This window comes from Bubalus bubalis, chromosome 18 (genome assembly GCF_019923935.1).
Source record: "Bubalus bubalis isolate 160015118507 breed Murrah chromosome 18, NDDB_SH_1, whole genome shotgun sequence".
NCBI classification, from domain to species: Eukaryota; Metazoa; Chordata; class Mammalia; order Artiodactyla; family Bovidae; genus Bubalus; species Bubalus bubalis.
The window spans coordinates 50,427,817-50,452,734 of NC_059174.1; the positions used below are offsets into that span (position 1 = coordinate 50,427,817).

Here is a 24,918-nt window from a genome sequence, read left to right on the forward strand (position 1 = left end):
TCCCCCCACCTGCTGTCTCCCCTTGCTGCTCCCCTAGCTCCTCTTTTCACGCTCCTGGCCTCTGTTCTCACCCCAGCCTGCACCTTCCCGCTTTCCCTCGGCTCTGTCTCTTTGTCCCCACTCCCCACCTTTTCCAGTTCCCATTCTCTATTTCGGACTCTCCATTATCTCTTGGTGTCTCTGTCGTGGATCTCCCTATGGATCTCTGTCCACCAGGGAGCTTGTTCCAGTATCTGTTCCCATCCACCATCTCTCTCTGTCTCTTTAGATGTCTCCTTTTCCAGCTCTTGCAGTCTCTGTGTATGTCTCTGTCTGCATCTCTGTGTTTCTCTGCATCACCACTTTGACTCTCTCAATCTGCCTTTGCTTTCCGTCTCTCACTGCCTGTATTTCTTCTTGTTCCTTTTTCTGTCTTGGTCACTGTGTCTCCTTTGGCACGTTTCTGTCTTTCTGTCTCTTAGGTTCCTTCTCAGAATCCTTGTTTTGTTTCTCTGTGTTTCTGTCTGCATCTCACTAATCCCCTGCCCCTGTCTCTCTGCCCGCCTCTCTCTGTCTCTGTCCCCATCTCTGTTTCTTTTGGTCTCTGTCAGTGTCTTTCTGGTATTGCCTCTCTCTGGCTCTTTCTTCATGTCTCTGACTCTGGATGTCTCTCTTATCTCTGTGTCCATCTCTCCACGCCTGTCTCTTTCTGTGTGTCTTCCTATCTCTGTATCTCTCCAACTCTGTCTTGCCTCTTCCTCTTTCTCTGAGTGTGGCTCTTCTATCTCTGATTCTTGCATGTCTCTCTCTTATCTGTGTCTCTGTCTCTGTATGGCTATTCATATCTGCTGTCTGTGCGTCTGCTTCTTTGTGGCTGTTTTTCTGGCTCTTCGTCTCGCTTATCTCTGCCTGGATCTCTTCTTATCTCTTTGTCTCTGAGTGTCTCTGTCCTTAGTGCCTCTCTCTGCTTTCATGTTCCCATCTGCTCTCCCCACTTCTGTCTCCACCCCTCCCCCCATGCCTGTGTCTCCATGTTTCTCATGTCTCTGGCATCTCTCTGCCTCTGTTCGTCTCTCCCTGCCTCCATATCCCCTGTACTCCCATCCTCTCCCTTTCCTTCCTGTGTACTGTGTCTCTGGTATCTCTTTGAGTCTCTGGCTCTTAGGGCCTCTCCCTGCCTTTTGAGTCCTGCTCTGCTTCCCACCCCTCTCTGTCTCTGTGTATATGTTTCTGTGTGTCTCTGTATATCTCTGTGTCTCTCTGACTTTATGACTGTCTCTGGGCATCTCTTTGTCTCTATGAGTCTTTCCCTGTCTCTATGAGCACAGTCCTCTGTGCTCCCTGCCTTATTCCCTCCCCGCCTCCCCCCCCCCTTCTCTGTCTCTGGATGTCTCTGTGTCTCAGGGTGTCTCTGTGGATCTCTGAGCCTCAGGGTGTCTTCCTGCTCTTGCATCCACCTCTCTTTCCCTGCCCCCCATTTCCCCTCTGTCTCTTTCTCTGTGTCTCTGTGTCTCTCTGTGTGTCTCTATAGATCTCTGTGGGCTTCTTGTCTCTGTGTCCCCCTCGACTCCCCACCCCACTCTCCTGTCTCTGTTACTGCATCTCTGTTTCAGCCTGTCTCTGCGTGTCTCTGCGTGTCTCTGTCTCTGCGTGTCTCTGTGTCTCTGAGTCTCGGGCCTCTCCCTGCCTCCGTGTCCCCTGCGCTCCCCGCCCTCTCCCTCTCCCTCTCTCCCCCCTCGCTCTCTCGCTCGCGCTCTCTCTCTGAGCATCCTTGGGCCCGGGGTTGCCATGGGGACAAGGTGGGAGCCGGGGATGGCGCGCGCCTGGGCTCGCGCCGGCAGCTCAGGCGAGGAGCAGCGGCCAGAGCAGCGCCAGCAGCAGGCAGCGAGCGGGCGCGGGAGCGGGAGCGGGAGCGGGGGTAGCGTTGGCGGCGGCGGCTCCTCCTCGGCCATCCCCTCGGAGCCGTGCAGCTGACGCGCATGGCGAAGACAGCGGCGCCTACCGATGGGAGCAGCGGTAAGGCAAGGCGGCGCGGCGCAGCCGGGCGGGCGGGCGGCGGGCAGCCTCCTCCTCTCCCCAGCTCGCCTGCGCGCCGCCCGCCCGCCCTCCCTTCCTCCCTCTCCCCTCGCAGCCCCTGCCTGCCCGCCCGCGCCACGCTCGCCCTTCCATTTAAAAATCTTTAAAACTTTGCATATTAATATCTGCGCTTTGCATAATCTGACCCGCGCTTTATTGATTGCAAGAAGCTTAATGCAGCCGGCTCGGCCTATTGCAGAGAGCTCTCCGGGCGGGAGCCGGGCGGGCGCCGCTCGCTCCGCACCGCGCTCCGGCTGCCCGCCGCCGCTGCGGCCCCGGCCCTCTCGCCTCCCTCCCGGCGCCCGGCGTCGGGGCTTTGCCCCCTGGCTGGGTATCTTTATTATTTGGGGGCGAGGTGTGTGTGTGTGGTGGGGGTCGGCTTACTGTCTGTGGCAGCGAGGGAACCGAAGGAGAGATGTGCGTGGTGGGGGGCTGGGGAGGGATAGGAAGAAATGGGGACGAAGAGGAGGTGAAGAGGGAGAGAAAAAAGGGGAGAAGGGGCAAGAAGGAAGGGGAAAGGAGAGGCGTGGAAGAGGCGGCCGTAGAGAGAGGAGAGAGCAGTCGGCTGAGGACGGAGCTGAAAGGACGGAGGAGCCGAGCGGAGACAGAGAAGAGAAAGGAGGGAGGCAGAGGAGCGCAGACTAGAGAAAGAGCCACCTGCCCGGAGCCTGTGGAGGGGACCGGGCGGTGGGCGCTTTCATCGCTGCCGTCCTCAGGCCAGAAAATAAAGAAAAAGAGGAGAAAAAATAACACCAATAAAAAGACGAAAATAAAACACACCGCGGCCGGGGCCATCATATACAAAAAGGAGAGAGCGCAGAGAGGAGAGACAAGGCGGCATGGGTGCCCGGCAGGCTTCGGCGCTTTGGAGAGGCTCCCCGGGCTGGGCGGGATCCCCATTTTGGACCCTGCATCTGGGGAAGGGGCGACTGTGGAGAAAATGAGACGAGAGGGGTCATGGATGGTGGCGGTGCCGCCTGTTGTTTTTTTTTCCCTTTGCTAGGGGTGTGGGGGCCGCTGTAGTGTGATGGTGGTGAGGATGTCGGTTGGTGATGCTGTCGGAAGCTCGGAAGCAAGCAGGGCGCATGGGGGGGGGGGGGGCGAGGTAAGAGGGCACGGGGAAGCAGGAAGGGCTGGGGTGGGAATGAGGGCGAGAGAAAGAAATGGGGTGCCTCGGATTGCGGGAAGGGTGGGAGCTGAGATGGGGAGCAGCTGGGATGGGATTCTGAGAGGTGGGCGGTGGAGCTCCAGGGCCCGGGAGCGACGCCGGGGAGCCGGGTGCGCCCCTCAGCTCTCTAGGCAAAGTCTGTAACTTGGGGAGCCCCCTGTCTGTCTCCTCCTGCTCCTCAGCTCCCTGCTCTTTTCTTCCTCTTGTGTCCTTCTTCCGGGCTTCTTTTTCTCCATCTCCTTTGCTGGTTTCTCTTTCTCCTGTTTTCCAGTTTCTCTGTCTCTTCCTTCTCTCCATAAAAACTACCCCCCACCCCCTCAGGTTTGTTTTTTTTTTTTTTTTCAGGTTTTCTTTTTTTTTTTTTCCAGCTTCCTTTTTTCCACCCCTCCTTTTCTTTTTCTGTCTTTCCCATTTCCCCCTTTCTCCTTTTCTCTCATTCCCCCTCCCTGCCACTCATTTCCCCTGTTGCCCTGTCCCTTCTGGCCCCTCCCTCAGTTTCATTTATTCTTCACTTTTGTATCATTTGCCCTGAACAGCATGCCAGGGAGAGGGTCTCTGTGCAGAGACAGGACTCCCCCAAGTTCCCAGCAGAGCATAACCCCTATTCCACATCCCTGTTTGTTCCTGCCCTCCTTTTTCCCAGCTAGGGGCCTGGATCTGCCCTGGGGAGGGGGGCTATAGCGCCACCCTCCTGTTTTCCCTGGCCTCCTGGAGAAGTCCCGGAGGGTGCTCACTGGGGCCATAGGAGGGGGAGGGGAGGACTGTAAGCGAGGGCTCAGGGCTCTGGACTCAGCCCCACTGAGAGAGAAGGGTGTGGACGAAGGAGAGAATGACACGAATCGCTAGTGGGAAGTGGAAAGGGGAGGCAGTCGGGGAGGGGGTCCATCTGAGAGGGTCCTCAGAGCTTTTGCGCCCCAGGTAAAAGATCTGAAGAGAAAGCCTCTGGCCTGCCAACCACTCCCCGCTTTCTCCCTCCAACCTGGGGCCTGTGGAGTTGGGGAGTAGGTCTTGGATTTCAAAAAAACCCAATGAGATGCTTAACTCAGTAGGTTTTAGTCTCTTACCATTCAGCCAGGCAAATTTGCCCCCTCCCTCAGGGCAGAAAGGGAGAGCGTGGCGTCAGTGGGTGGTGGTGGGGCTGGTATGTACAGTCAGACCATGGCGGCTGTGTGCGTGTGTACATGGCCTGCGTGCATTGCAAGAGGCGTGCTGGACAGACTGACTGTGTGCGGGGCTTGGGAGCCTTGGCAGAGTGAAGAACCAAAGGGGTAGAATCGTGACACGTGTGTCCAGCGGGGGGCCGGGTACGGGGGCTTCCCATTGTGGACGAGGTGTGTGCAGGAAGGAGTCGGCGCGAGTATTTATCCTGTGAGGTCCTTCCCTTGTCTCGATGTTCATGGAGCCCTGGCTGCGTGTGTACTCGGGAGGCACTCTCTGGCTCTGTGCGAGGCGGCCGTCGGCGCGTGTGCGGGTCGGCGATGGGTGCGTCCATCTGGACGGGCTGCGTGGTTGGCATAGAGACTCTGCATGCAGGTACTAGGTCTGACTGTGGTGTGTGCCCCGAGAATACACATGAAATAAAGTCACATATGTGAAAGTACCATGTCGACGCAGAACTGTTTTTACTGTTGTGCTGGTTATTCTTCTTAGGTGTCTCTGGGTCTCTGTGGCCTAGGTCAGAGGGAGGCTGGGTTTGTGAAGCCGAGCCCGGGTGCAGCGATGAGAAATGTGCGCAGAGGTCGCGGGCGTAGGGGTGAGCTTAACAGCATGCTTGCACAGCAACCTTGAAGCTGGGTTCAAGAAAACAAAACAAGAAAAGATCCCCCCTCCCTGAAGTCTGCCAGCCCACAGAAACCTTCCCTGGCTCCTCCGTGGTAACAAAGCGTCGTCCCGTGTCAGGGGGTGGCAGGCTGGCCAGGAGGGAAGTGGATCAAGGCCGCGGGCAGCGTCTCCAGTTGCTGGTAATGTGATTCTGCGTCTACGTCCCGATTCCTGGGTGATGGTGGACAGAGGCCCACCCATGTCCATCGGGAAGGTCCAGATCCCCAGTCCTGTAGGCTGCTGGCCCACGCTCTGGCTGGCTGCCATCCTTGGGGGTCTTAGTCGTCCTCACTTCTGTCAGTCTTTGCAGGGAAAATGGAGGGTGTCTGTTTCAGGGATCACGATATGAAAAGAACGCAGCCACAGTGTGTGTGTGTGTGTGAATGTGTGTGTGTGCGCGTGCGCCCACACCCATGCTGAGTGTGTGAGGGAGGTTAACTTGTACCTCCTTAACAGCATGTTAGCCAGATTTTTTTTCCAGCGGATCCATCAGTGCTCACCCCAGGACACCTGCATTCTGGTTCACACACTCTTGCTCCTTGCATGCAGGGGCCACAGGCCAGAGGCCCTTCCCCCACCAATGAGACAGCTGCACCAAGGGCCCCAAGCTCAGCACCCCTTGGGTAGAGCCTGTCACTGCCCTGGTGGTATTCCTAGTGTGTAGGAACATGACCCTGGTGGGGGAGACAGATGGGCATGGCAGAGGCTACTTGGGGAAGCAGTTTCCCCATCTAGCACATTCTCGTTAATTTCCAGTATTTTTTTCAGGATCGAAATGGTTGAGAATCCTGGGTGTGGAGAATTGTTGGGAGGAGAGAGTAGGTGTGGGGGTCTCCTCAGACTGGGGTCTGTTCTTCTAAATATATAGCACTCATTGTTATTCCCATAGGCCCAGCACCTCCTGATCTAATTATAATAATAATAATATTGGCGATGATGACTCCCCTTCCATCCACCTAGCTCTTAGGGCAGCCCTGATGGTGCCCCCTTTCACTGATGAGGGTTTGAGGTCCATATGGTTCTCTCAGCCTATGAGTGACCAAGCAGCGCCAGGACTGAGGTCTTTGGGCTCCTGGTCCTGACCCCGGCCTGTCTCTGGAGGTTTGTCTGATCCTGTCCCCGTAGCTGTCCCAGCACCATTTGTTTTCTCTGGCTTCCCCCTTCCCCCTTCCTCCCTGCCCCCTGAGATGTCTGTCCACAGGCCCGTCTCTCAGTGCCTGTCAGGTGGATGGATGCCTTATAGGGCTCAGCACGGGCTTGGAGGACCTGGGCTTCGCATTGTGTCCTGAAGAGAAAGCCAGCAAATGAGAGAGGTTGAGAGCCCACTCTGGCTGACAGTTTGGCGCTGGGCCTCTTCAAAGGCAGGATTACTGATGAGCTTCCATCCCTTCCGCAACCTGTGCTGGTGAGCCCTGTGCTGCGCGGCCAACCGGGAAGCCAGCGGTGGGCTTGGGAGGCAGGACCCCCTTCCCTCACTCCCCACAGCCCCACCTTCTTTAGCTCCTCGGGACAGGCAGTTTCCCCACGTCCCAGGCCCCTGAATTCAATAGGCATTTATTGAGTGGTGTGTCACCCCCCGAATGAGGTACAGTTAGTTTCCTGAGGAAGTCAGGTGATGATAGCATGATCACTCCTTACCTGAAAATGATTGTCACGGGCTCTGAAGTGAAACCAGGCTTACACAAGATTCTGGGGTGCCGGGAGCACAAAGGGAGCTTCTGGGTCCTGGGGAATCTGGAGGAGGGAGGTGCGGGTCCTCAGGCGCTGAGGAAGGGGGCAGGAAGACGGGCGAGGGAGCGGGGAAGAAGCGGGCTAGCTGGGGGCACGGCCCTCAGAGCAGAGACGCACTTGGTGCCCCGGGCCGTCCGTGGAGGTTCTGAGAAGTTTGGACTTGGTCTCTGCGGCCCTGGGGAGCTGGCACACCCATGTGCGTCTCGCGACAGTGTGCCTTGGACAACATGGACTGGTGTGTGAGTGTGAGTGAGCGCCCATGCACACACACACAGAGCCCTTCACCCTGGCATCCGTTCGGACACACTGTCCTTCAAAGACACTGGAAGGCGGGACTTCAGTTGTCATCCTCAGGACCCTATACTGTTGAGGGCTGTGGCTCGCAAACATGAGTGTCAGCGCAGGCCGGGGACCCTCCCCCACCGGGGTGCAGACTCATGTGGCATTCACAGACTTAATCCGCCGCAGTGAGGCCAGGGAGGCAGCATCTGTCACTTTCACAAACACAGGCAACGGAGTCTGGAGAGACACACTCCACTTGCTCACAACCGTCTGAAAAGCAGATGCCTGTACCGCGCTGACCCCCACGGCCGAGACAGAAACAGCCCTCATGGCCCCCCCGCCCCAGGGCCAGACCTGTACACCTAGTGCCCCCTGCATTCAAGCACACACACATGCGCACACGCACACACACACGTGTGAAGCATGTCCCAACATCCTAATTCTGCACAGGCACTATCACACTCAGATACTCCTTGACTTTAAGCACAGCTGCTGACACTCTAACCCCTTATTCACATGTGTGCACGTGCACACACACACACACACTCTCACGCACATACAGTCCTTTTGACTTAAAGCACAGCTGTAGCCACCCCACCAGCCATACACACATGCCTCCGAGCAGACTCACACACACACATGCTCAAACACACAGGCTCGAGACCCACCAGAACCACTGTGGGCAGCGGCCATTGAAGAATGACCGCCTGAGCGTTGTGCTGAGGGGAGGGGTCACCCTGAGGCCTGGGCTGGGGGCACACGACAGGGGGCCTCGGAATCCCTTGGGGAAGGGGTCAGGCAGACCCTGAAAGGGCTCCGTGGGTCTGGACGGTTCTGCCAGGTAAGGGAGACTCGACAAACACAGGCCAGAGGCGGGAGCCGAGTAATGGCCGAGGCTGCTGATGGCCGAGAGGGCTGGTCAGCAAGGAGGGAGGCTCGACAATTGATATGACTCAGGGCTGGACAAATGGTGGCGCATCTGGCTGGGGCTGGCTGGGGGGCCAGGGACCAGAGACTGGGGGGGCCCTTCTCGCCTCAGTGGGGAGAGGGCCGGAGCTGGCTGGATTGCGGCAGGGTGCATTTCCCAGCCCGGCTTGGCCAGCATCCTGCCTGGTGTGGGTGTCTTGGGGTCTTTGTATGTGTGAATGTGCGCGTGTGCATTTGTGTGTGTGTATACGTCACTGTGCACCTGCCTTCATAGAACTTTGTGTCCTGGGGACTCTCATGTGCATCTTTGTGTGTGTACTTGCATCTGTGTGTATATAAACACGCCCACCCACAAAGTGGATGGGGCCCTTCTTATTGCCCCGTGCACCTTTGTGCTCACGTGTGCATATGTGTATTGAGTGTGTAAGAACGTTTCTTTATGTGAGGTGCTATGCACTCTGGTGTGCTTGTGTTTTGTGAGGTTTTTTGGTGTTGTGTGAAGGTTGGGGCGAGGGAGAAGGGTGTCCCTGGATTCCGGCTGTCCAGCACCCGGTGGCCCGCAAGGCCGTCTTTGTGTGTCCGTCAGAGCCTGTCGGGGCGTCAGCGGGTGTGGGCTCGTGTGCCTGCCTGCTCCAGAGTCCAAATACCCGTGTGTCCACGACAGCAGCTCCCTCTGCACATGGCTGCGGGTGGGGTGGGCCGGGCTGGACGAGGGGGACAGCCCCCTGAATCTGTGTCTCATCCCTCCGGAGCGGGTCACACAACCCCTCCGGGGCCTGGCTGGGACCCAGAGGCTCCGCGCGGTGCAGACCACCCCTCCTCCTCCCCGCCGTGACCTTTGAGCACAGCAGCCCCAAATACATATTTATCAGAGGGGCTGTGGGGACCAGCCCCGCCCCCATCACTCCCCTCAGGGCCCAGCCTGCCTGGCTGCGGAGAATTAACCTTGTGACACAGGAGCTCGCGGACACCCCGGCCCCCTCCCTCCCCGCACGGCGCATATGAGCACGGGTGGGTGTGAGAGACAAGGCAGAGAAGAGAATAGGTCCTCGTCCAGGCCGGAAAGGCAGCCAGCCGCAGCCGGGGAAAGGGAGACGCACAGGTGTACACATGTCCATGTCAGTCTTCACACACACACACACTCAAAACTACAGAGTATAGTTGGAGACTTTGAGATTTTGAAACACATCTACATGCAGACACATGCAGTGGTTCTAAAATAGACACTCACACAGATTCTCAAGTCCACGATAGATTCATGCGCCCGTGGGTCTCAAGACCCAGGTACAGATACCCTTGGTCAGAGATTCTCTTAGGAAATGCACAACTACTAATGCCTCCGGATTCACGCACACATTTCTGTCCACATCTCCGGACACGTTGGAATGGACACACCAGGTACAGAAACAAGGATAGGCACACACTCACACACAGGTGTGATAGTCCAGACAGCCACATGGGCACGTGGGGACCGAGACATCACAGGGCAAGACAAATACTGAAACGCCAGGGTGCTCCTCGTGTGGAGAGTTTTTTCCAGCAGCAAAGGTACAAACACAGTAACTGTGGCCGCACCCCAGTCCACACGCCCATGGGAGCACACAGGCCACATTCAGACATCCCCGGGGAAGCCACATGCAGCGACCAGAAGGGACATGGCCTGTTACTGCACACACACAGCCCCCCTGTGGACTTGTCCCCTTCCAGCAAAATGCACATAGGTAGATGCTCAGGTCTGAAAACGTTCACGGGATGAATTTGTTCGTCACATGGGAACTGGGCCCGACATGAGCCAGGTCCATCTTAGAAGTTGGAAAACTGACTTATAAGACAGACCTGGGCTGTGTTCTTGGAGAGCTCTCAGGGCCAACAGGATGACCACTGATTGGACCTCCGTGTGTAGTTAGTTATAAACAGAGATAACGTCTTGGAAGGAGAGGAACACGGGGCTGGGGAAGGGGACATGAGAGAACCCGGTTTAGACTGGTAGGTCAGCTGTTCCACCTCTGCGGAAGTGACATTTAAGCTGAGTGTCAGACGCAACACATCGATTCTAAATGCACGCTCACAACCCTCTCCAAATTATCTGAGGCAGCACAGGCATGGAACATGCAGGACCCAGAGGCCCCACCCCACTCCTCTGTGCCTTAGTGACCCTCTAGAAAACTCCTCTGGTGGGAAATGGGGTCCCCCTGGCTGGGGTCCAGATGTCCAGGCTGACAGAGGTGCACAGCGTGTACCAGAGCCATGCTGCCTGGGAGGGTCCAGGGGCTTCACTGAGGCGGTGACGTGGAGAATGGGGGTCAGGGTCTGGAGGAAAAGGGGAGGCGGAAAGCTGTTCAGGCATGGCACTTCCAAGGGACTCCCCCGGCGGCCCAATGGTTAAGACTGCATCCCTGGTGGCTCAGATGATAAAGAATCTGCCTGCAGTGCAGAAGACCCGGATTCGATCCCTGGGTCGGGAGCATCCCCTGGAGAAGTGAACGGCTATCCACTCCAGTATTCTTGCCTGGAAAATTCCATGGACTGAGGAGCCTCGTGGGCTACGGTCCATGGGGTTGCAAAGTCAGACACAACTGAGCGACTAACACTAACACTTTCCACTGCAGGGGGCACAGGTTTGATCCCTGGTTGGGGAACTAAGATCTGACGTACTGCATGGCGTGGCCAAAAAAAACCAAATAAGTAAAAATAAAGAAACAGAGGCATTCTCTGTGCACAGGCATGGAGGTGTGAGCAAATGTGAACATCACTGGACCCGCGGGTGTGTAGGGGCGAGAAACAAGGCTTGACACCACTGGGAAGGGCTAGGAGGCTAGGATTTATTCTGGGCGCACCGCACACACAGAAGGGACTTGACAGGATGTGAGCTGGGTACTAAGTCAGGGATCTCAGAGTCTGCTGCGGAGGAGGGACGGGAGGAGGACGGGGAGGCCCTGGAGGGAGTGAACTCCTGCCCTGCCAGTCCATGCTGGGAACCCCGGACAAGGCCTGGCCAGGGGAGGGGGCTGACGCGTTTGCCTTCCCCTTGCTCCAGCCCCTTCTGTCTCCCACTGGACAGAGTTGAACAAGCTACACCTTGCTTCCACAGGGAGATGTGCTGAATGGTAGAGGTCAGGGGTTACAGTTCCTCTTAGTAACCATTGACACCCTGCTGTTTTCTGAGGCCTCCTATGGCTGGGCCTGAGCTGGGTGCCAAGGGGCGTGGATGAGCCAGTCCCTCCCGTGACCCACACACTCCAGTGTTCTTGCTTGGAGAATCCCAGGGACGGAGGAGCCTGGTAGGCCACCGTCTGTGGGGTCGCACAGAGTCGGACACAACTGAAGCGACTTAGCAGCAGCAGCAGCTCTCGTGACCCAGAGGAGTCCCCAGGTAGGGGAGGTCAACACTTGAAGGCCTTATCTGGGACTAGGGGTTCACTGAAGGCGTCTAGAGCTTGTTCTTAAAGAATGAATGGGTCACACGTGGTTTGCAGGGAAGTGATGAAGATGGAGCTTGGTTTTTGAAGGTGAGACCAACTTTCAGAGAGGCCAAGTGACTTACCCAGGGTCACACAGCATTTTGACCACCATTATCTTCTGCTGCATAGAATCTCCCACAGTGAGGGAAAGCCTCTCATTCCCCCATTGCACTTAGAGCATCCTCTTTAGCCTGGAAGCCCTGCAGGAACAGGAACCCACCTGCTTGTTCAGTGTCCACTCCTTTCCTCCTGCCTCCAGAGGCTCAGGCCACTCTGGCCTTGCTCAAGCACATCGACCTTGTTCCTACCTCAGGGCCTTTGCACCTGCTGTTTCTTTTGCCAGGAAAGCTCTTGCCTCCAACACTTCATTCAGGCTACTACTCAAAACCCACCTTCCCCGACTGGTCTTTCCTGACTTCACAGTCTAAAGTGACATCATCTTGTAACCCACTCTTTCACCTGCTTTATTGTCTTTCCTAGCTCCAAAGTATATATTCTCATCTATTGTGTCCCTTTCTCCACTGAGAGGTCAACACTGTGAGGGCGGGGACTTTGTCTTGTTCGTGGCTGTATCCCCGCTGCTTGGAACGATGCTCAGCACACTCAGTGCTCAGAGGACGTTTGTCGGGTGAATAGGAGCTGGGCCCTTGCCATCCTATTGCCCAGCATAATGGTGGAGCTGGATGTTGGAGGTGCTGAGCAAGCGTGGAGCAATCTCACCTTCTGGGGGAGGGGGGGGCACACCTACCAGTGTAGGGGCATCGGCAAGCCAGGCCACCTCCTCCTGCCTGAGGCTCGATGCAGCCGGACTCCAAGCTCATCATCCAGGGCCCATCCACTGCACTCCATCTTCCTGACAGTGCTCCCCTCACCCTAGCCAGTGCATCCTTGCCACCCCGCCCCGCCCCGCCCTGCCATCGGCACCCCTGCTTCCCCCCTACTGTTTCCCTTCCCCCACTCCCAGGCCCTGACTCCTCCCCCCCCAGCCAGCCACAGGAAAAGGCAGACCCCAGACTGTGGGGTCGCACACACCCCGCTTTGACTCCCAACCGCGACCGTGGGCAAATCACATCACTCCTTTTAAATCTCAACTTTCCTCGTCGGCAAAATAAGGTTTTTGTGGGGATCAAGAGTGATCTGGTGTGTGATGATGATGCTAATAATAGCTACTATTTATCGAGGACCCTGCCAGGTGTTAGGCATTGTGCTCGGTGCTTTGAACATTTCTTTTTTCATTAAAAAAAAAAAAAAACAGAGGAAAAAAAAATCGAGCCCGGCTTGTCCCCAGAGTGTCAGGCTTGGTGCATGCGACTGTGAAACACAAAGATGGACACAGCCCATGTGCACAGAGCTTACTATCCCTCTGTGTGTGAACACACATCCCTGAAGTACACACTGGCCTCACACTCCTGCTCAGCCCCTTTCAGCGGAAACCTCAAGGGACAGTTGGGAGGCCTCTGAGGCAAGCAGCTCTCACAGATGAGAGAGCAGCCGGGCCACCCCCAATTCCTCTTCACTATCTCAGTGGGAACTTCCATTGTTCACGTCCAGATTGCAAGGCTTGGCACAGGGTCTAACCTAGAACTGGCCTCAGGAAATGTTTACTGAATGAATGAATGAACAAAGGAATATCTTTTTTTGGCCACGCCAGTTAGTATGTGGGAATCTCAGTTCCCTGACAGGGGCTTGAACTTGCGCCCCCTGCAGTGGAAGCACAGAGTGTTAGCCACTGGACCACCAGGGAAGTCGCCAGAGGAACATACTGAGCCAGGTGTCTTCACTGCATTTGTTCACCCCAAGTCAGGGCACCAGAACAGACCTTGCTTCTTCCCGCTTCCCACTGCATTCCTGCCCTCACCCTGCACATTCTACTCATACACATCACTTGTGGCGATAATCATAATATCATTTCCACCATTCACCTGCCCCTTTCTCTGTCAGCTCTCTCTAAGTTCATTATTAGCATGGTCTTGTTGACTTCTCTCACTGGGTCTGTGAGGCAGGGGTTATTATTATTCTCATTTTGTGTTTGAGTAAACTGAGGCTTCCCTGATAGCTCAGTTGGTAATGAATCCACCTGCAATGCAGGAGACCCCGGTTCGATTCCTGGGTTGGAAAGATCAACTGGAGAAGGGATAGGCTACCCATTCTAGTATTCTTGGGCTTCCCTTGTGGCTCAGCTGGTAAAAAATCCGCCTGTAATGTGGGAGACCTGGGTTTGATCCCTGGGTTGGGAAGATCCCCTGGAGAAGGGAAAGGCTATCCACTCCAGTATTCTTGCCTGGAGAATTCATGGACTGTATAGTCCATGGGGGTCACAAAGAGTCGGACATGACTGAGCGACTTTCATTTTCCCTTTCAAACTGAGGCTCAGACAGGTGAAGTGACTTGCGCAAGGTCACACAGATTTTGGACCACCATGCTCTTGAGCTCTGTAGAATTGCATACGCTTGCACTAGTCCCTGGCCTGCATGCACATTTGATCTTGCAGGTTTTTCTCATCTCAGAGGTGAGAGAGTGCAACCCAGGAGCCAGCTTGGGTCCTAGCTCTGTCACAAACAGCTGTGTGATGATTTGAAAATCTGTTCCCTCCCTCTGGACCTTGGCTTCCCCTCCAACCGTCCCCCCTGCCTGTGAGCCCTCAGTCAGATTCCTGAAGCAGGGACAGGGCACGGAATTCGGCTTGGTCCTACCAAACGCTGGAGCAAGTATTTCTGCACTGGGCAGATTTCAGATTCATTCACGTTCTGAGGGGCTCTGGGCTTGGCTGGGCTTGGACACAGGGGGAGCTTATGCTGGGACATAAGCCAGCTAGCCAAGCCTGGCTGGGAGAGGGAAGGGGCTCCGAGAAACACTGCCCATTGTGTGTTTGCCGCGAACCTCGCCACAGTCCCGCCAATGCAGGATTCGTTAGCCCCACCTTTTGCAGTTGTGAGCGAATGTCAACTCATGTGACGCATGTTCACTGGAAAAAAGTAGGAAATGCAGATACTCAAAGAGATGAAAGAAACCCCATCATGATCATCTAGTTACATGAAAAAAAGTTTTTTGATGCCTATCTTTCTAGATAGCTTTTTCTCAAATGGGAGTATGTCTACGAGTTTACCCAAAGATGGCTCAGCCCTAAAGAATCTGCCTGCAACGCAGAAGACACAGGAGTCTCAGGTTCGATCCCTGGGTTAGGAAGATCCGCTGGAGAAGGGAGTGGCTACCCACTGTAGTATTCTTGCCTGGAGAATCCCCATGGACAGAGGAGCCTGGTGGGCTGCAGTCCATATGGGTCTCAAAGAGTCAGATATGACAAGGCACGAGCACAGTTTCACCCAAAGAATAAATTAAGATTCAGAAACCTGGAACCAAATTCAGAATGTTGACTTCTGGGAATTCCCTGGCGGTCCAGTTTGTAGGACTCTGTGCCATCACTGCTGGGGCCCAGGAATAAGGCCCAGGTTCGAGCCCTGGTCAGGGAACTAAGATCCCGCAAGCTGTGTGGTATAGCCAAAAAAAAAAAAGAATTCTGACTTCTGCTCTAAACCTTTTTCTTTAGGATAAAAAAAGTGTGTGTGTGTGTGTTTCATAAAAAGGAAACCATCACCTACATACCAGTTTATAATCTGTCTTTTATTCCTTTCTAACAATGGATTATGAACGTCGCTCCCTTGTCAATGAATTTATTTCAAGCATATTTTCTACAACTCTGCAGCCCTCCTTTATCAGGCTGCTACACCATCACGTATTGTCCCAGTCCCCAGTCGTCAGGTATCTAGGTTGTCTCCTGGCATTTCCTGTTATAATTATCACCAGTTTGCAGAACAGGACATTGAGATTCAGAGAAGTCCCTCCCCTGTGTGAGAAGCTAAGGTACGAGCCAAGAGGACCTGAGGGTGGCTTGGGCACTGGGGACGGTTCCCAGCCTCAGTCAGGACAAGCCTGAGGAGCCCTGACCAGAGGGAGAGGCTTGTGTAGAAGCCCCCACATATGGGACTTCCCTGGTGGTCCAGTTGCCAGTGGTTAGGAATCCACCTTCCAATGTGGGGGACATGGGTTCAATCCCTGGTTGGGGAACTATGATCCCACATGCCACAGAGCAGCTAAGCCTGCATGCCACAGTGAAGACCCAGCACAGCCAAGGGTAAATAGATTAATTTTTTTTTTTTTTTTAAAAAGAAGCCCCCGCAGAGAAGACCTGTGACTTATCAGAGGAGTGGTGGGTGGGGTTGCCTGAGGAGGAGACCGCCCTCTCTTAGGCCCCCAGACTTGGCACGCTGCCCATCCAGCTTCCCCCAGCCCTCTCCCTGCTTTCCTCCCTGAGCCCACTCACCGCCTGCTCCATCCTTGCCAGCTTATCAATAGGTTAAGTGGTCAGGTCAGCGATATTGACCATTTGATTAGGACCTTGTCAGATCAATCCCTGGCTCATCTCACGGGCCTCCTCACCAGCCCACACCCCCGCCCTGCTGCCGTGCTGGGAGCAGGTGGCTGCAGAAGGCTCCCCCTGCACCCACGTGGCACCCCAGAACCTGGAGCCCTCAGGCACGTTCAGAGAAGCTGAGGGCCAGCCCTGGCCTCCCGGCCTCGTGTCCTCGTCCTGCCAGGTCAGGAGCTCCCAGTGTGTCTCCAGGTCCCCTGCCCTGCCCACCCCACCCCTGCCTCCTGGGCCTGTGCTGAGCCTCTCCTGGTCCCCATCCAGGCGCTGGGTTCCTGTACCCCCTATTTGTACGCACCCTCTTGCTTGCAGTCATTGGATCTTGCTTGCCCTGTGTCCTTCTCCCCTCAGAGACTGGTCAGACTGAGCTACTGGCTGTGTGACCCCGGGCAAGTGGCTTCACCTTTCTGAGTCTCCATTTCCTCATCTGTATCGTGAGAATGATACTCACCAAATGGTTGAGACTGCAAGATCACACCCGCAGAGCAGCTAACCACACCTGACACGTAGCTAGCACCCAGGAAATCCCGGCTGCTCTCACTCAGGGCCGCTCTGCTGGACTAATCTGAGCTGATGTGTTTGTGGGGGACAGTGGTTCCACCGCATGTAGCTCAGCGAAAATGTATGTGGGCAGTCTTCTGTGCAGCCAGTGGGCACTGTCATCCTCACTTGTCTAAGCTCAGGGTCATACTCTGGCCTGGGCAGTGCTGGGGACCCCCAGAGAAGCCAGACCCCAACCTGCCTGCAGGAGAGTCATCCTGGCTTCAAGGAATGCTGAGGGGCCAGGACTTCCTTTCCTTCTCCTGTGAAATCAGTCAGTTCCTTCCCTTGTCTGTGGTGCAGCTATAAGGAACAGAGACTCTGGAGTCAGAGAAGTCAGGGTTCTAGTCCTGGCTCCTTAGCTTCCTCTGCCAGGTCACTACAGGCCACTTGCTTTCCCTCTCTGCTCCTCAGAGTTCCTGTCTGTGAAATGGGGAGAAGGCATCTTCTACACAGCTCCCATTCCTATCTTCCAGGCTCAGGGCCCTGCTGGGAATATGGCTGCAATTGCACAGGGTTGCCTGCCTCTCCCGAGAGGAGAGGCTGTTTACTTGGGAGAGGGGTCTGTCAGGCAGGGGAATGGGGGGTGCGGGGCCCAGAGAAATGCCACGAGGAGGAGAATTGGAGGCAGACAGGCCGGGATGGTCCTGCCTGTGGGCATCGCCGCCGTTGAGGGTGGCAGAGGGCAGACACCAGGTGGGGAGGGGGCACTGCTGGAGGGAAGTCCCAACTAGGGGCGCTGCCTTGAGGGAAGACCCCAGCCCGAAGGCGCCGTCTGACTCTGGGCCCCCGAGAGGCCCGGGGAATCCCCCTCCCGCCCCGCCATCACTTACACCAATATTGACGGTTAATGCCGTGTCGCCACCGTGTTCAACACTCAGCGCGGCTAATTGTTTTGACTGGGAATCGGCAAGGCGATTAAACGCCATCGATTTTGCCCTGCGCGCTGCATCGATTTTTAAATTTCCTATTGATCCCGGCCCTAAATCTCCTTAACCAAGACCTCACGGTGGAGATGACAGCCGCTGATTAGCTCTGGGGGCGGGGGCGGGGGTGGGGAGCAGACCCTGAGTGGGGGGAGAAACCCCAGGCCCTCCCTCCCCACAGGGACGGAGGGTCCTGGTCCCCTCTGCCCCGGAAAATGGGGGCCCAGATAGAGAGAGGGGGAGGAGTTGGTCAGGCCCCTTGTTCCTTTGACTCCCCTTTATTCATTCCTATTTGGGCTTTCTGGTCTCTCTGCTTGTGTCTCCCTCCACTCCTCACCTCTGAATGTCTGGGTCTCCCCAACTCTTTCTCTTCTAACCAGCCATCTATCCATCTCTCTCGGTTCATCTTTTTGTCTTTCTCTTTTCTCCGTCTGATCTCCAGTCCTGCCTTCACCAATCCCTTGTGTCCTTGGCTGGTCCTGGGCCTCAGTTTCCCCATCTGTACTGGCAGACTTGCCATGAGATAGCCAAGCACCTGCCAGACATCCAGGCCTGTGGCCATCCTTCCCGTCCCCCTGAAGGTCCCCCTCTGGAGACACGCAGGTGTCAGGTGGATGTGAGCCTTCTGGCTCTGTGACCCCCCTCTACCCAGAGCTCTCCCTCTCTGACCCCCAGCTTCTGAAGTTGCCCACTGTCCACTCATGGGGACCCGCCTGGGAGGAAGGTCTCCCTGAAACCCTGTCTCCTTCCCCCGTCCTACAGTCCCCGCACCTTCTCTGACTGCCCACGACAAGAGTGGTCTTTGTACAGGTTCAAGCAGCTTTTTCAAGACCACGTTCCCAGAAGGCAGGAAATGTGGGTTTCAGTAGGAGGCACGTAGGCCTGACCTTGATAACCAGCTCCGCCCCTTGCCAAGCTGTACAGGACCCTGGGAAAGTCATCTGCTCACAGCCTCGCCTGCCCATCTGTAAAGTGGGGATGACACCAGCCGTCGCTTTGCCTTCCTGTGGGTCTGCGGAGAGGCTCAGCCAACACTCCTTGGAGAGGGTCTCCCCATTTCCCGTCGACCTCTCTATCCTCCTGTCTCTTACACAGCAAGCAGCGGGACTTTACCTGAAGACAGACTGCATCGTCTCCTGGCTGTTTGGACTGGGTCCTGCCGGCTGTAGCCCCAGTCATCTTTCCCAGCCCTCTCGCTGAAGCCTGGGGGATCGAAGGCTTGACATTGTCTTTCCTCCCACCCGGTCCCTCCACCTGGCTAAAGTGGGTTTGTTTGCCAGGCTTGGTTCGGAGGCCACATCCCCCCTGAGTCTTCCCTGACCTCTTCTAGGATTCCCCCTGCATCCTCTGCTTACACCGGTGTGTGGGCATCGGCTTTTTTTTTTTTTCAAATTAGGGTATAATTGCTTTGGCTGTCCTGATGGCTCACTGGTAAAGAACTTGCCTGCCAATGCAGGAGACGCAGGAGATGTGAGTTCCATCCCTGGGTCGGGAAGATCCCCTGGAGGAGGAAATGGCAACCGCCTCCAGTATTCTTGCCTGAGAAATCCCAGGGACAGAGGAGCCTGGTGGGCTACAGTCCAAAGGTTCGCAAGGAATTGGACACTAAAGTTGGACACTGAGCTACTAAACAACAGCTGTTGCTTTACAATTGTTGTGTTAGTTTCTGCTGCACTGCAAAGTGATTCGGCTATATACCTACATATATCCCCTCCCTCTTGGACCTCCCCCTGCATCCCACCCATCTAGGTCATCACAGAGCCCTGAGCTGAGCTCCCTGCGCTACACAGCAGCTTCCCACTAGTTGTTTTAGCATAGCAGTGTACACATGTCAGTCCAGGTCTCCCAGTTCATCCCACCCTTCCACCCTTCTCCATGTCCCTATGTCTACATTCGTTCCCTATGTCTGCGTCTCTGTTCCTACCCTGAAGATAGGTTCATCTGTACCATTTTTCTAGATTCCACGTACATGTGTTAATACATGATATTTATTTTTCTCTTTCTGACTTACTTCAGTCTATGGCATCAGCTATTCGTTTGGTCTCCCTAGCTCACCTTCAGGCCCCCAGTAGACAGGGCAACGACCTGGTTTGGTCCATCTCCGCATCTCCCACACTTGATCCAGAGCCCAGCTCAGACGAGCCTCCGTATCTGCTGCTTGTTGTTTGTTGTTTAGTTGCTCAGTCGTGTCCGACTCTTTGCAACCCCATGGACTATAGCCCGCCAGGCTCCTCTGTCCATGGGATTTTTTTCCCAGGCAAGAATACCGGTGTGGGTTGCCATTTCCTTCTCCAGGGGATCTCTCCAACCCAGGGATTGTATCCGGGTCTCCTGCCTGACAGGTGGATTCTTTACCACTTAGCTACCTGGGAAGCCCATCTTCTGATTAACCACATGAATAAATGAGTGAACAAATATACCAGTCAGAAGCATCATTGTGGCTTTTATTTTCATCTCCCCACAGCACATAGGCATCTGATAATGAGTAACCCTGTCACATTTCTCATTTGTCTCTCCCTGCAGTTGTTGGGCTTTTTTATGTATATATTTATTTACTATTTATTTTTGGCTGTGCTGGTCTTCGTTGCTGCTCGGGCTTTTCTTCAGTTGCACTGAGCAAGGACTACTCTCTAGTTGGGTGCGTGGACTTCTCATTTCAGTGGCTCTCTTGTTGTAGAGCACAGGCTCTGGGGCGCAAGGGCTTCAGTAGCTGCAGGCTTAATATTTGTGGCATATGGGCTTAGCTGCCCCACAGCAAGTGCGATCTTCCCGGACCTGGAAAGGAACCCATGCCTCCTACACTAGGGGGTGGATTCTGTACCACGGAGCCACCAGGGAAGCTGCCCAGAGTCCTTTGAGACACATAGTTGGTCAATTAGTTACGCCCTCTCGCCATCCATCCATTCACTCAAATCATCCAGCTTGTCCTTCCTCAGTATCCCATGTTTGCCAGGCCCTCTGTCAAGGGCTGAAGGTGTAAGACACAGTCCTTGCCCATTAAGGAAGCTCCAGTCTAATGGAAAATACAGATGTTCAACAAGGGAACGCATCAGAATGCCCATTCATGAGCTGGGGTATCTGAGGCTCAGAACCCGGAAATGCAGGTAGCCAGTGGCTGTCAGGACCTGAGTCTACAGTCACCGACTTGTGACTCCCGATGGTGTGACAAGAGCAGGGTCCCTCTGCCTCAGGAGGGCCCCCTCCTGCTCAAGGAGGTGATGCCTCTCAAATTCCCCAGCATGCTGACTTCCTTCTCCTCTCTCTCCAGGTTCTCTACTGGACCGGGTTGGTGGCCTGAATGTATTAGCTTCGCTGCTTCTGCCCAAGAGGTAAGGGCTGCGGCTCCCCAAGCTCTGCTAATTGCGGAGTCTTGTCTCCTCTCGGAAGCCCTGGCTTTCCCATCCTTGTCCCCGGCCCATCCCCGGGGTGCTGTCCTTTCTCTTCCTGCCTCCATGCTCCACGTGGTCAGTCTGAGTGATGTGCGTTTTCATCCTCTGTTCATCCTGTGGCTTCCTGGCCAAACCTGTGGTTCTGGACATTGGCGACAGTGGGAATTTCAGCTGATGAGAGTAGGGGCTCAGGAGGAAAGGTGGGGGTAGCTTGGTGGCTCAGATCACAGCTTGGGGTCAGGCCCTCCTGTGTTGGAATCTCTTTTCCGTCCCTTCTTAACTGCAAGTGGTTTGGGACAGTCAGAGCCTCATCTGTAAAGGGGTGTAGTAACAGAACCCGTCGGACATGCTGTCCTGAGGACGGAAGCCTAGGAAGGCCATTCAGGTTCCAGTTTTGGAGCCAGGGAGCACTTGCCCTGCCGGCGGCCAGCTGTGCGAGCCTCAGTTTCCCTGTCTGTCAAAAGAGGGTGATAACAGCACCCCCCTCCCCCACCCCACACACACATGAGGAAGTGAAGATGAAAGAAGTTAACTCGATGAAAGCAGGAGGTTTCAGGAAGCCAGGACTTGAGATACTGCTGGAAGCTTCCCTGGACAAGTTGGGGTTTGTGAGGTGCCTCCTTGGATACCACTGAGACCCTGAGCTGGAAGCAGGGGTTCTCCAGCCACTCAGCTTGCAGGAAGCAGAGGCTCTGGGCATCAGCTCTGGGGTTTGTTCCACCAGCTTGGTGAGGCCTCAGCAGTGTGCGTCTGGGGAGGGGTAGGGACAGGGCCTCTGAATTGGAACCCGCCGAGTGCTGCACCAACCAGAGCAGTTTAACTGTACACATCTCAGGACCCCAGGGAGGCCTCTGCTTGCTCTCATTGGCTTCTTGCTCTTGGGGGGCGGGGGTGGGGGGGTCACAGCCTGACTTTAAGAAACAGAGAAAGCTGTAGCCTAGGGATGGCGATCTGGTGTGGTAGGGACTGCACCAGACTGGAAAATGCATTGGCAGGAGTTGGGGTGCTGCTTTTCAGCCCCATTGACTGTCCCTCCATAGAAACATGCCCCCCATTTGTCAGCTTTTTGGATTTTTCAAGAGAAGCCAGAAGTCCAGACTGTTATGTGAAATCTCTCAATTTTTAAATATTGGTAACTCTCCACAATTTCAAAAATCTCCTTGTGGTTCGAACCACATGTTTCAGGCAACCTTTGGTCCATGGATTTCCAGTTTTGCAACATTTAGTATAGACTTTCTCCCAGGAAAACGCATCCCTACATCTACTCAATTGTGCTCTGACCTCAGGATGCTCACAGACCCCCCAAAGCGCATCTATAGACCCCATTCTAGCTGGTAAGGGATGTAGGAGTCTGAACTACTTTCTCCAAGAACCAGAAGTGTAGCTTTCCCAGGAACTGCTGTGTCTTCTGCTGCTCTTGATATTGAAAAGAAGGTCAAGGAGCTTCCAGGCTGCAGAATTCATCTGGGGGCTAGAGGCTGGCTTTGAGGAATGCCCGGAAGTTGGGCTAAAGTAACAGATGTTTAAAAAGAATTATGTGTCAGAGTTGGTGGAGGTTACAGTGGAGGCTATGATTTTAGGTCTTTGTGTTCAAATAGATGTTTGTTAAATAGTCAAGTTTTCACGGACAGACACATGACAGATTGGATAACACATGCCAGAGAGCTGTTATAGTCTAATGGGGAAACTGATATTTATCTGGGGCCACCTCTATGCCAGGGCCTGTTCTGGGCACTGGCTGCCACCCTGTGAAGTGGATGTGAGTCACCTGTTGTAAAAGAAGGAAACTGAGCCAAAGACAAGAGATGCCACTGGCCTCAGGTCACCTAAGGTTACCATGGTAACCGTGATAGAGTCTGAATGTCTACCTGAGCTTGATGCTCTCATTCTTCCATTTCACCAACACCCACCCCAGGTTTGGAATCTCCTCGAGGTGGCCAGTCTTTGTGCTTCGGGGATGAATTTGATTTGTGGGATGGGGTGCAGAGGGGGATACCCGAAATCTTATTTGGAACCAACTCTGATCAATTTGGGGCTTCCCTGGTGGCTCAGATGGTAAAAAATCTGCCTTCAATGCCTGGGTTCAGTCCCTGGATCAGGAAGATTCCCTGGAGAAGGGAATGGCTACTCACTCCAGTATTCTTGCCTGGAGAATCCCATGGACAGAGGAGCCTGGCAGGCTACAGTCCATGTGGTCCCAGAGTCAGACACGACTGAGTGACTAATACTTTCACTTTTCTGATCAATTTAGCAGTGCTGATACTAATAACGGATGATACTGTGACTGCTTGCCGGTGTTTTGATATAAACTAGAGACAATTATACAGTAGAGATGTTTTTGCTGATGGAGTCTGTAAACTAAAGCAGACTTAAAGGCTGTTGCCAAATTACCTGAGTGGTTTGAAGATAAGTTCAACCCCCCAGAGAGATGTTTGAAGGGAGCCACACCCTTTAAAGTCTATAATTTTGTTACAAAACAATTACAGCAAATGGCGTTCCCATCCCCCATTGTTTCTTGGGAGGTGACTAGTTCCCTAAAGGTGTCCAGAGGCCTCCTCAATGCCCCAGAAGGAACTGGAACGCTGGGTCAGCCTCTGGCGCCCACGCGGCGGCTCCCCCTCCTTCACTCCCTCTGGCCCTTCCTCTGGCTTGCCTCCCGTCCCAGCCCAGGGCCTTGGCTCCACTCTTGGTTGGGCTTACCTTTCCACCGTTCCATCTAGGGCTCCCCGAACCCCCTGGCCTGGCCAGGCCCCCCACCTTGTTCTTCCTTCTTGCCCATTGTCCCTGCATCTGATCGTATATTCTGTGTAGTGTTTCCCCCGCTTAAGCTTCATGGAGGGGACAAGAGAGATGTCTCTACTTATCCAACACGTCGACACCCAGCCCTTAGCATAGTATAAGTGTTCAGTTAAGTATTCATTGAGGGGACTTCCCTGGTGGTCCAGCGGTTACACTCCATGCTTCCTCTGCAGGGGGCACAAGTGCAATCCTTGGTCAGTAACTAAGATCCTGCATGCCTCATGGTGCAGCCAAAAAAAAAGGTATTTTGTTGAATGAATAAATGAGTGAGCACATAGACATTTAAACCCACATCCATCCATTTATTCCTTCAGCCACCATCTCCTGGGGGTTCTTGTGTGCTGAGCCTTGTGCTGTGATCAGGTGACAATGCAGAGGGGAAGCAGCCCGGTGTGGCCTCTGGGGGGCTTCCTGGCTGGTGTGCAGGGGGGTGGAGATAGGCCCAAACGCTACTAACCTGAACCTGGGGCTCAGGGAGGGACTGGACCCCGAAAGAAGGAGGAGTCTTTGGCAGGAGGAGGTGGGAAGGCGTCTCCTGAGGGTCTTGGAAAACAAAGGGGATGTTACAGTCCAGGTTGGAGGTGGTCACTCATGGAGACCATGAATGCTGGCTTGACTTGAGTCCCTGTGGACGTCTGAGGCAGGAGCAGGGCTGTGGCCCCACCTTGTCTCCCTCCCTCCTGTCCTTCCATCCTTCCACAAAAAGACATGATGGCCTTCGGTGTGGACCCAGGACCTGGGGGCCCAGAGATGACTGTGGCCCAAGCGCCAGGGCCCACCTGGAGTGCCCGTACATCCCACAGAATGCCCTGGAAGCTGGAGCTTAGCGGTGGGTGAAAGGCTTCTGGTGCTGGTCTGGTGGGGTGATGGGACGGAACCCAGGACTGCATCAGGAGGAAGACGTTGAGCTGCTTGGTGGGCAGGTCCTCTCTGGAGGGGGCGGGTGTGGCCTGGGACACTCCGGGATCAGAAATGCCAGCCTGTGTGGCCGCGCAGGTGTTCTGAGAGCCGAGGAACCAGAAAGTGGGGCCGGGAACTTGCTCTGATCCCTCAGGCCCGGCTAGCACCCGGGGAGGGGGCTCTGGCTCCAGGAATGGGGTGTGTGCTGTTGCAGATGTGGCCTGGGGGTTGGGGGCTGGGCCAGGCTGGAGCTTCATGGCCCTGGCTGCCTGGATGCTACTGTTTGGTCGGCCCCCGGCTGGTGCACAGGGCGCAGCTGGTCTGTGCTGGTGCGGGCAGGCCGGCCAGGCCATGGGTGACGGCGCTCCTTGTCGAGTGTAGAGTTGGGTTCCCTGGGGGGCTGCTGTTTGTCACTGTGGGGTGCTGTGAAGCAGCAAGAGGTCCCTTTGGTGCCTCTGCCATCCCTGGGTGGGTGGAGACGTCACCCACCCAG

General features: G+C 55.1%; 1 protein-coding gene across 1 annotated transcript in view; it reads left to right on the forward strand.

Annotated features, from left to right (window-relative positions):
• Positions 1-1,827: 1,827 nt before the first annotated feature.
• Positions 1,828-24,918, forward strand: part of POU2F2 (POU class 2 homeobox 2) — a 79,052-nt gene continuing 55,961 nt past the window's right edge. Inside the window, exons 1-2 of the mRNA XM_044931315.2 lie at positions 1,828-1,995; positions 20,606-20,666. The gene's annotated coding sequence lies outside the window, so the exon portion shown is untranslated. The remainder of the gene's footprint in view (positions 1,996-20,605; positions 20,667-24,918) is intronic.